The sequence below is a fragment of the Pinus tabuliformis genome, chromosome 9 (assembly GCF_031772625.1).
Source record: "Pinus tabuliformis cultivar Carrire ecotype Pingquan chromosome 9, CPIR1, whole genome shotgun sequence".
NCBI classification, from domain to species: domain Eukaryota; kingdom Viridiplantae; phylum Streptophyta; class Pinopsida; order Pinales; family Pinaceae; genus Pinus; species Pinus tabuliformis.
The window spans coordinates 810,916,522-810,925,260 of record NC_142307.1 but is presented as its reverse complement, the minus strand read 5'-3'; the positions used below and the strand labels follow the sequence as shown (position 1 = coordinate 810,925,260).

Here is an 8,739-nt window from a genome sequence, read left to right as displayed (position 1 = left end):
TTTTGAACTGGTTCTTTCATACCATGCTTGTTGTTGTGTGCATGGTTACCTTGTCTGTGTGGCTCTTCTGCACATTGTACTCTACATCTCATTTTTCCCACGTGTGATCTCAATACTCCAAAACTACTTTCAACAAGTAGTCTCTTCTAGCTAGAGACCTTGTGATGGTTCTAATTCTTGATCTTATTCCTCTTTATAGTCTCTATAAAATAATTTATTCTCACGACATGTATGTCGCTTATTATACTTGTTGTCACAACTAAAAAATACTCCCTTTTTTCTTCTTTCATCCATTTGTTGGGGTTTCATTCTTATCAATTGAAAGAGATTAAGAGAGGGAATGTGGTGCTATTCTTAATTATAAGTTGATGACTCTTCTAGTATCCATATTTATACTTTCAACTTTTCTTACGAGTTTAAAAGCATGCTCTAGGGATTTAGGTTATAAGAGATGCACTTCATGTTGGATGCTCTCATTTAAAGTGCCCTTAAAGAGATCAAACAAATTATCCTATGAAATGTTTTGTACCCTCAGACTTAGTTTTTGAAATTGTTGAATATATTTTATAGTTAGAATTCCTTGTTGAATATTTATCAATTGATAAAGGAATGTATTGCACTTAATGTCCCCATAATGTGTTATCAACTCATCTATAAAAATGGGCCAAAATAAAATTGAATCCTTCTTTCTTTCAGAAAGCCATTAATAGTAGATGAATTGATCATTTTCTCAATACAATGATGCAAGAGATACCTTTTGTAAGGTTAGGACATGGTATAGATCAAATAACTTCTCCATAGGGTATATTTGTGTTATAGTATCTTTTCCTTAAAATTCCTCATATCAATATTACAAATTAAGCATTTCCTTTATTCCATATTGAACACTTATGTGAATTTAGAACTTGTAAATAATTATGATTATGGAATTCAATATTTATTTCTTCTACATTTTCATGATTTCTTTATGTATTGAAGTCTCCTTTAGACATTCACTCATCTAGTATATGTAAAAGGATAGAAAACATGGAATTTTTTAATTCTTCCTTCTTTTCATCCATCTTCTTTTCCATATTCTTTACTATTTGTTAAATTTAGTGAAAAACCTCATCTTTTTCTTCTTCATTCGGTTGACCTCTCTTAAATTTTAGTTAAAAAAGTAAATTTTGAAGCATACTTTGAAGTCATGTTAAAATATAATATGAAAATATAATAATTCTCCTATTTTTTCTCTTTATCACAATTTTTGAATGGCCAAATTCCAAACAAAAGTTATGCCAATTGTAGGTTATGTACCATGCAAAGCCTAATTTGGAGACTATTCAGATGATTAATGTTTGTCCTAATATATTTATGAAGTTTGATCTCCTCTAAGTCTAAAATTTCAACCTATAGTACTCTAACATGTCTTCTTAAGCCCTTTAAATTTTCACGATATCAAGCTTCACTTAAAAAATGTCATAGCAGAAACTTTCAAATGACTAGTTTGATACTAATTTTAGGACTAGTCAAAAAGCATATCTTCCACATGATGTATTTCTCATAAGGTATAATTATTCACAATATGAATTTTTTTCCACACACAATTCTTTGTCTCCTAAAGATTGGAAAATTTCAATGGATGAAATTTCACCAATTTTTTTCAAGATAACTCTTTTAACACTAGTTTAGGATTAGTCACAAACTATATCTTCCATTAACTATTTCTTTAAATTATAATGAACCATAAAGTAAAATTAACTAGAATTTGAAATTTTGACCATTTATATATTAATATTTCTCCTCTATACATGTAAAGTTTCAGTTTTTCTCTTAATTGAACAAGAAAAACCCTAAGATGATAACACTAATACCAAATGCTAGAAAACCAATACCAAAGAAAACTGAATATAGAAAAAAAAACAAACTCCATTCTTTGAGAAATAAATATAAAATTGAAATATAAACATCTTGGGAAAGCTATTTTACCATTAAAAAAAAATGTAGAAAAAGATTATATGATTCTTAAACGGATCTCTCTCACACAATTATATAAAAAATACACTTACAATTAAAAAATAACTAAATCTTTTAAGTAACTAAATCATATATATATATATATATATATAAAAGAAATATATATATATATATTAATAAGAAGTACATTTACAATTAAAAGCTATAGAAAATAATATTTATACAGCAACAAGTCATTATCTAGGCTTTAAATGACCTTTACCCCTAATATGGATTTTTCCTGTGGAGTATCTACTTTTTTAATCTCCTTATACGAAGGTCAATTATATAAATCTATATAAATTTAATAGTGTTGATATGAATTCCTTTTGTATGTAGTTTTTGTAAATAAAATTATTTTGCTTTTATACATAATAAATTAATTGTATTAATAAGAATGGACCGTAAATATATATTTAATTTTAGGTCATACATAAGGCGATTATAATATGTAAATTTTAATGTTGCTAATTATTTTGGTAAAAATTATTAATATTCTTTATTAATATGGTAATTAAGTTCTAATAAAGAATTATGTATAATAAAAAGGAAATGAATAAATTAATTGAATTAGATTATGAATCTGATAAAGGAGTTCACAATTTTATAATTGTGGGTATAGAAAAAGAAAAATATGAGAATCTTTTAGAAATAGTAAAGAAAAGTTGAAAATTAAGTTATAAATTCAAACAATTTATCTCATAAAAGTAAAAAGAGTGGGAAAAATAATGGAATATAGACATAAACTAATCTATCTTAAAGTAAATTGTAATGATTATAAATTAAATATATTTAATAAATATTCAAATCTAAAAAAAAGCTAAGGTTTTTTTATAAATTAAGATCTTATTTCGAAACAGCAAATTAAACTAATAAAAATGATTTAAAAAATAAAAAGTAATCATTAGGAATAATAGAACTCTCATTAAAAATAGAGACCAAAATAACATTGGTAAATAGGAATAAATAAATTAAATTATATTCCAATAATATTGATCTTAGTTGAAACTTAAGAATATGATAAATTTAAAACCCCACATAAATAAGCTAATATATATCTTGATAGTTTGAACGTGGTTTTGAATGCGTTAGAATATATTTTAAATAAATTCGAGCACGGCCTGAACGTACTTATTGATATATTTTTTTTTGAGTAAATGAACATATTGTAGCATATTTTGAAGTTATTTGAAATGCACTTTTGATTAACTTGTCGAATCGGAATAATATCATGTTAATTTATATAATTATGTTAATATTGTGTTTGTTAATTTTTATAATTATGTTAATGGAAGTAAAATGTTAAATTTTTATAATAATTGTTGAAGATTTTTTATTTTAAGTTAAGGTGGATGAAGATTTTTTGTTTTTTTTAATTGATCGTCTAGATTGAGTCTCAAGGGAATATGCTTAATATATGTTTGATCTGAATGTTTATTAAGAGTTGAAGTGTGTTACAGAGTTTGTTGCATTGGCTTTTAATAAATTTAAAAAATCAGATTCATGCCAAGTGGCTCGATGTGCACCAATTTCCTAGTGATTTGAGATTATTCCAATTCTAATAAGTTCCTCCATCATAAATTCCTCACTATTGTTTATAACATTCACTTATATAAAAGAAAGTTTTATATAGAAAAATGGTCCATTTTAAAATATGTGTAATTATTTTCTTTCTCAAGTTAAAGGTGATCCATAACCCTTTTATACATTGTTAAAAAAGTAAATGTGTGCATTTGTAAGTCATTGTACATATTGCAATGGTTTTTTTGTTACAATAATTTTTTTTTTCTTTTTTCTTTTTTTTGTATTTATGAAGCCTTAGGCTATATCAATCACATTATTATTTTTAATCTGGCTGCACTAGTAATAATATTAAGTAAGTCAATTTAATGCTATTTATGTCAAAAGTTGAAATGTGGGAAATAAAGAATAAGAGAAAGTTATGAATAAAAAATGTAATTTTGAAAATTAACTTTTTGTATAATCTTAATTATAAACATTTGATTACAACATTTTATAATTGGACATATTTTTTTCATTCAATATTAAGATTGATTTCAATTTATAGTAATCTTCTATTCAATATTAAAATTGATCCAACATAAGCTTAATGTAATTTGGTGGGGAAAATAATGCATTTAGTTACTAGATTCAAGAATTGAGGGCAACCTCTTAAAGATTTTATTTAAATTATATATATGATTAATATCGAACCACATAGAGAACATTTTTAATCTATCAAATTTACATTTGTAAAAATGTCTTTTCATGTATATTAGAGATAAATGTCGTGTTTTTCTTTCTTTTCTCTCTCTCTTTTCTTTTCTTTTTTGACTGGATTGAGCTTACTTCTGGGTTAGTCGGGTTATGGGATGAAAGAACTATGAGCCTAGGCGAGCTTGCTTATTGGATTTTTCTTTGAAGAAGAACGATAATTTGGGTGACATTACTTATTGGATGGGGTGTTTATCACCAAAATTATGGAAACTTTGATCAGGGAAAATTTTAAGGATATAATTTATTTTAAAGTTTAGAAATTTTGGCTAATCTTACGAGTTGCTAAGATGCTAAGTATAAAATGTTTGAAGATACTTTTGTAAAAATATTCAAATTTCCAATGATTTTATATAGTGCTTGTAAAATGTTGGAAATTTTTAATGTAAAATAATTTTATATTATAAAATTTAGCCTACTTGCCAATATTAGCCCATAAAATCTTTCCTCACTCCAAAAAGGCTTAGACATCTTTAATATAGTTTTCATCCCAAAAATCATTTTTACTCTCAATCCCTCTGTATAAAATTTGAACCTTAAACCTAGAGACTAAACTCACTAAAACTAACTAATCTACCCTTATAATTAGAAAAAAACAAATATTAAACACAAGACAATAATCCAATTATTAACCTCCTGCTTTTACATCATATTATAATGAAAATATAATGACCTATACCATTCAAGCATTCAATAAAACATATGCATTAATATCCTAACAAGCGTTTGCTTGCCAAAGAGACAATCCTCACTTCAGAAAAAAAGGGAAAGCTCAATAAGTATAAATTTCACGAAATGAGGGGAACACTCTAGATTTTATTGAAAAGAGAAATATAAAGTAATGATTAAACACTCAAGATTTTATTGAAAAAAAAAATATAAAGTAATAATTAATATTTTATTACATAGAGAATATATTCCATCCATAAGGTTTATAAATATTTCTAAAAATCTATTCAATTATATTTTCAATTATATTAGAGCAAGTGTCTTGTTTTTTCTGTTTAGGATGAATCTAGCTGTGAGTCAGTTTGCCTATTGGAGGGAAGAAAAATTATTATTTTCTACAAAGTTGTTTATTAGACTGAAGAAGAACAACCACCCTGGTGAGTTTACTATGAGATGTTTATCACAGATTATGCTAAGCCGGGTCAACTCTCTTTGCGATAGTTTTAATTCCAAAATAGATTATATCCTCAACTCATCCCTATAAAATTTGAATTCTAAATCTAGAGACTAAATTCAAACCATCCAAATAATCTACATCTGATTTTAAAAAACAGAGAAATATTAAACCCTTACAATAATTCAATTATTAACTTATCCTTTTAAATCAAGCGACAGTAAAATGACTGATACAATTCAAGCATTCAATGAAGCGTCTACCTTCAGATCAAAACAAGCGTTTGTCAAAGAAACTGTCCTCGTCTTTATGAAAACAACTTATTTTAACTCAGATCATTCAAACATCCTCTGAGGCCTTTACGTTCAGATCAAACGTTTCAGCAGAAGAAGGAGAACCCGTTTTAAGATACTGAGCAGGCTGGATGCTTTGTTTTCCCTTCTCTTCATAACTGCTGGGATTATCTTTTGCAGAAACTCTACATACATCCTGTTCTGCAGACATGGTATCATTACCTACACAAAAGTCTTCCCACTGGAACGATGGCAGACAGGGTCGTTTGGTTATTATAACTTTGGCACCCAGATCTTCTCCCCTGAGCATCTTCTCCCAAATACCAAAATTCATTTGCTGAGTTTTCATATATTGAATTCTCTCCATCAAAGCAACAAATTCCTCGAAACCGTCCCCCGAATTCTCTTGTGATTCCTTTCGCTGCTGTTTGGTCTCCAGTCGACCTATTTCATTCTGAGAGTCCTCATTTTGACCCAAACTACATGATTCCAACTCGAGCAATCTTTTGGGTTTCTTGCTGAAATCCATGGATCCAACACAAATACAGTACTGTCGATTTAAGATAATGAAATCATAGGGTGATCAGTATCCTTCTAGCTCTGTAACAGTCACAAGCCAAAAAACTTCAGAGACAGAACCAACATGGAAAACCTCAGAGCAAATTACATCTATATTTCCATGGCTGTGTGGAAAACCCAACTACAGAAATATAGTATGAGGGAAAGAAAATATTGAAAGGAGCATTATTGGGAAGAACAAAAAGTAAAGGGCAACATGCAAACCTGGGCTCAGGAGAATGGGACAGAAAATAAGGGAATCCGCGCACATGCATACTCCGTACCACAGTGACATCCATTCACAAAAATCCAAATGAAGCTGGAGAAAATAAACGGAGGGAGGAAAATCTATATAATATCTTGTCTGTTGAGTGCGGATAGAACTCAGGATGGATGTGACAGTCATTCTGCTCTTCGGTCCAATCAAAGCTCTTTGCTATGCTGAAATTATTCAAATCAAAGCGATTAGATAGCTGTTTCTCAGCTACTTGTCATACGTCATGCACATGATGTTAGCATTTATAGGTGCCCTGGTAGACGACGACGAATCTATCAGCGCCAAGAATACATATAAGTAGGGATGGAATCCGATACGCAAATTATTTGTTACATCGTGATGGGTATGTAAAATATAATAAAAAAATCTCAAGAATACATATAAATAGGAATGGAATTTGATAAACAAAGTACTTTCTACGGACCGAAAAATTTCCTACTTAAAAATATATCTTTAATAAAATAAAACCATCACATTTAAGAAATACTTTAGATTGGAAATTCCTACTTTACAGCATATTTTATCTATGTATGATAAAATGATGAAATAGTTGAAGAAACCATCAACTTAAAAATGATGAATTAGTTGCAGAAACCATCAACTTAAAGAAATGTTTAAGAATGAAATTCCTTTCCTACTTACAAAGTCTCTCGTGAAAACACCAAAGGTTGAGTTCATCAAATAATTTCCTCTAGTAAAGATGATGGGAGGGAAGGATTAGATATTTCAACTTCATATTCCTATCAAAATGAATCTTCATATTCCTATCAAAATGAATATTTTATTTTGTAGCGATTCCCATGGTATGACATTGTTGTTAAATGTCCTTTTGGCAAGGATTCAAAGTATCCCAAAGTTAAAGGCGGGATATGAACTATAGGGAGGGAAGGAGTAGATATTTCAATTTCATATGGCTATCAAAATCAATACTTTATTTTGTAGCGATTCCCATGTTATGACATTGTTGTTAAATGTCCTTTTGGCAAGGATTCAAAGTATCACAAAGTTAAAGGTGGGATATGAAATAATATATTAGGTACATGTATCCAAAATTCGAGAGATAAAAATGAATTTGTTTTCCAAACTTTACATTGGTTTATCTTTACATGATTTTCATGCGAAGACCCGAGATGTTTTTGCAATGTATATAATATAATAAAAGAATAATAATCTAATTTTAAAGTATTTTAGTGTTTGAAATATTTACGCCGTAAGGCGTTTCTCTCTGAAATCAACTTTGCTCTCTGCCTACGTGTCATTACTTTGCACCATTAGATGATATGTTAGACGATTGAGCCATCTTGAGTCGTTGGATTATGTTGAGGTAGCTGCAACTCCTTAACTGCCTGAGCAGCGCATCGGCTTTGTCTCCTTGGGTACTGTATCGACCACGGGGAGAAGATGCTGGTGTACGAATATATGCCCCAGGGGCCGCTGAGTCTGCATCTGTTTGAATGGGTGGCGGCCAGGCTGAGGCCGCTAGAATGGAAACAGAGGCTTAGCATTGCCCTCGATGTCGCTCGCGGAGTTGAGTACCTGCACAGCCTTGCACAGACGAGCTTCATTCACAGAGATCTGAAGCCCTCTAATATCCTTCTGGGCGACGACATGAGGGCCAAGGTCTCGGATTTCGAGTTCAGTTCTTGAGATGCACTGACCCACCTTGTAGTGTAATGGTTGCCCTTTTGCATTTTACATATTTGCACTAAACGTGAATAGTTTGAATGTATCTGTCTATTTTTCTACTTTGAGTATCCAATCAGATAATGATATCAATACTTGAAAATTGTGGAAGACTATCTTCTGCGTTTGGTTTGTTTATTGTGTGTCCTTTGACTGTATCCAAGCTGCTGGTGGGGTGCAGCTTTCCTTGTACCTGCACTCATTCTGGAATGCAGCAGGATGAAAGACTGATGAGATACAAAAGTTTCAAGGAGGGGAATAAGAGGCTTCTGGTTGCAACTGATCTGGTAGGCAGGGGAATTGACATTGAAAGAGTTAATATTGTTATCCACTATGACATGCCTGAGTCTGCAAATACTTATTTGCACAGGGTTGGAAGGGCTGGACGGTTTGGCACAAAGGGTCTTGCAATTACCTTTGTTTCTTCTGCTTCTTCATCAGAGGAGGATGTACTGAAGCAGGTTCAAGAACGTTTTGCAGTTGATATCAAGGCACTCCCAACACATATAGAAGCATCAACATACATGCCATCATAG

At 30.2% G+C, this 8,739-nt stretch overlaps 1 pseudogene; it reads left to right on the top strand.

Moving 5' to 3' along the window:
• Positions 1-8,286: 8,286 nt before the first annotated feature.
• On the top strand, positions 8,287-8,739 carry LOC149151274 (DEAD-box ATP-dependent RNA helicase 15 pseudogene; annotated as a pseudogene).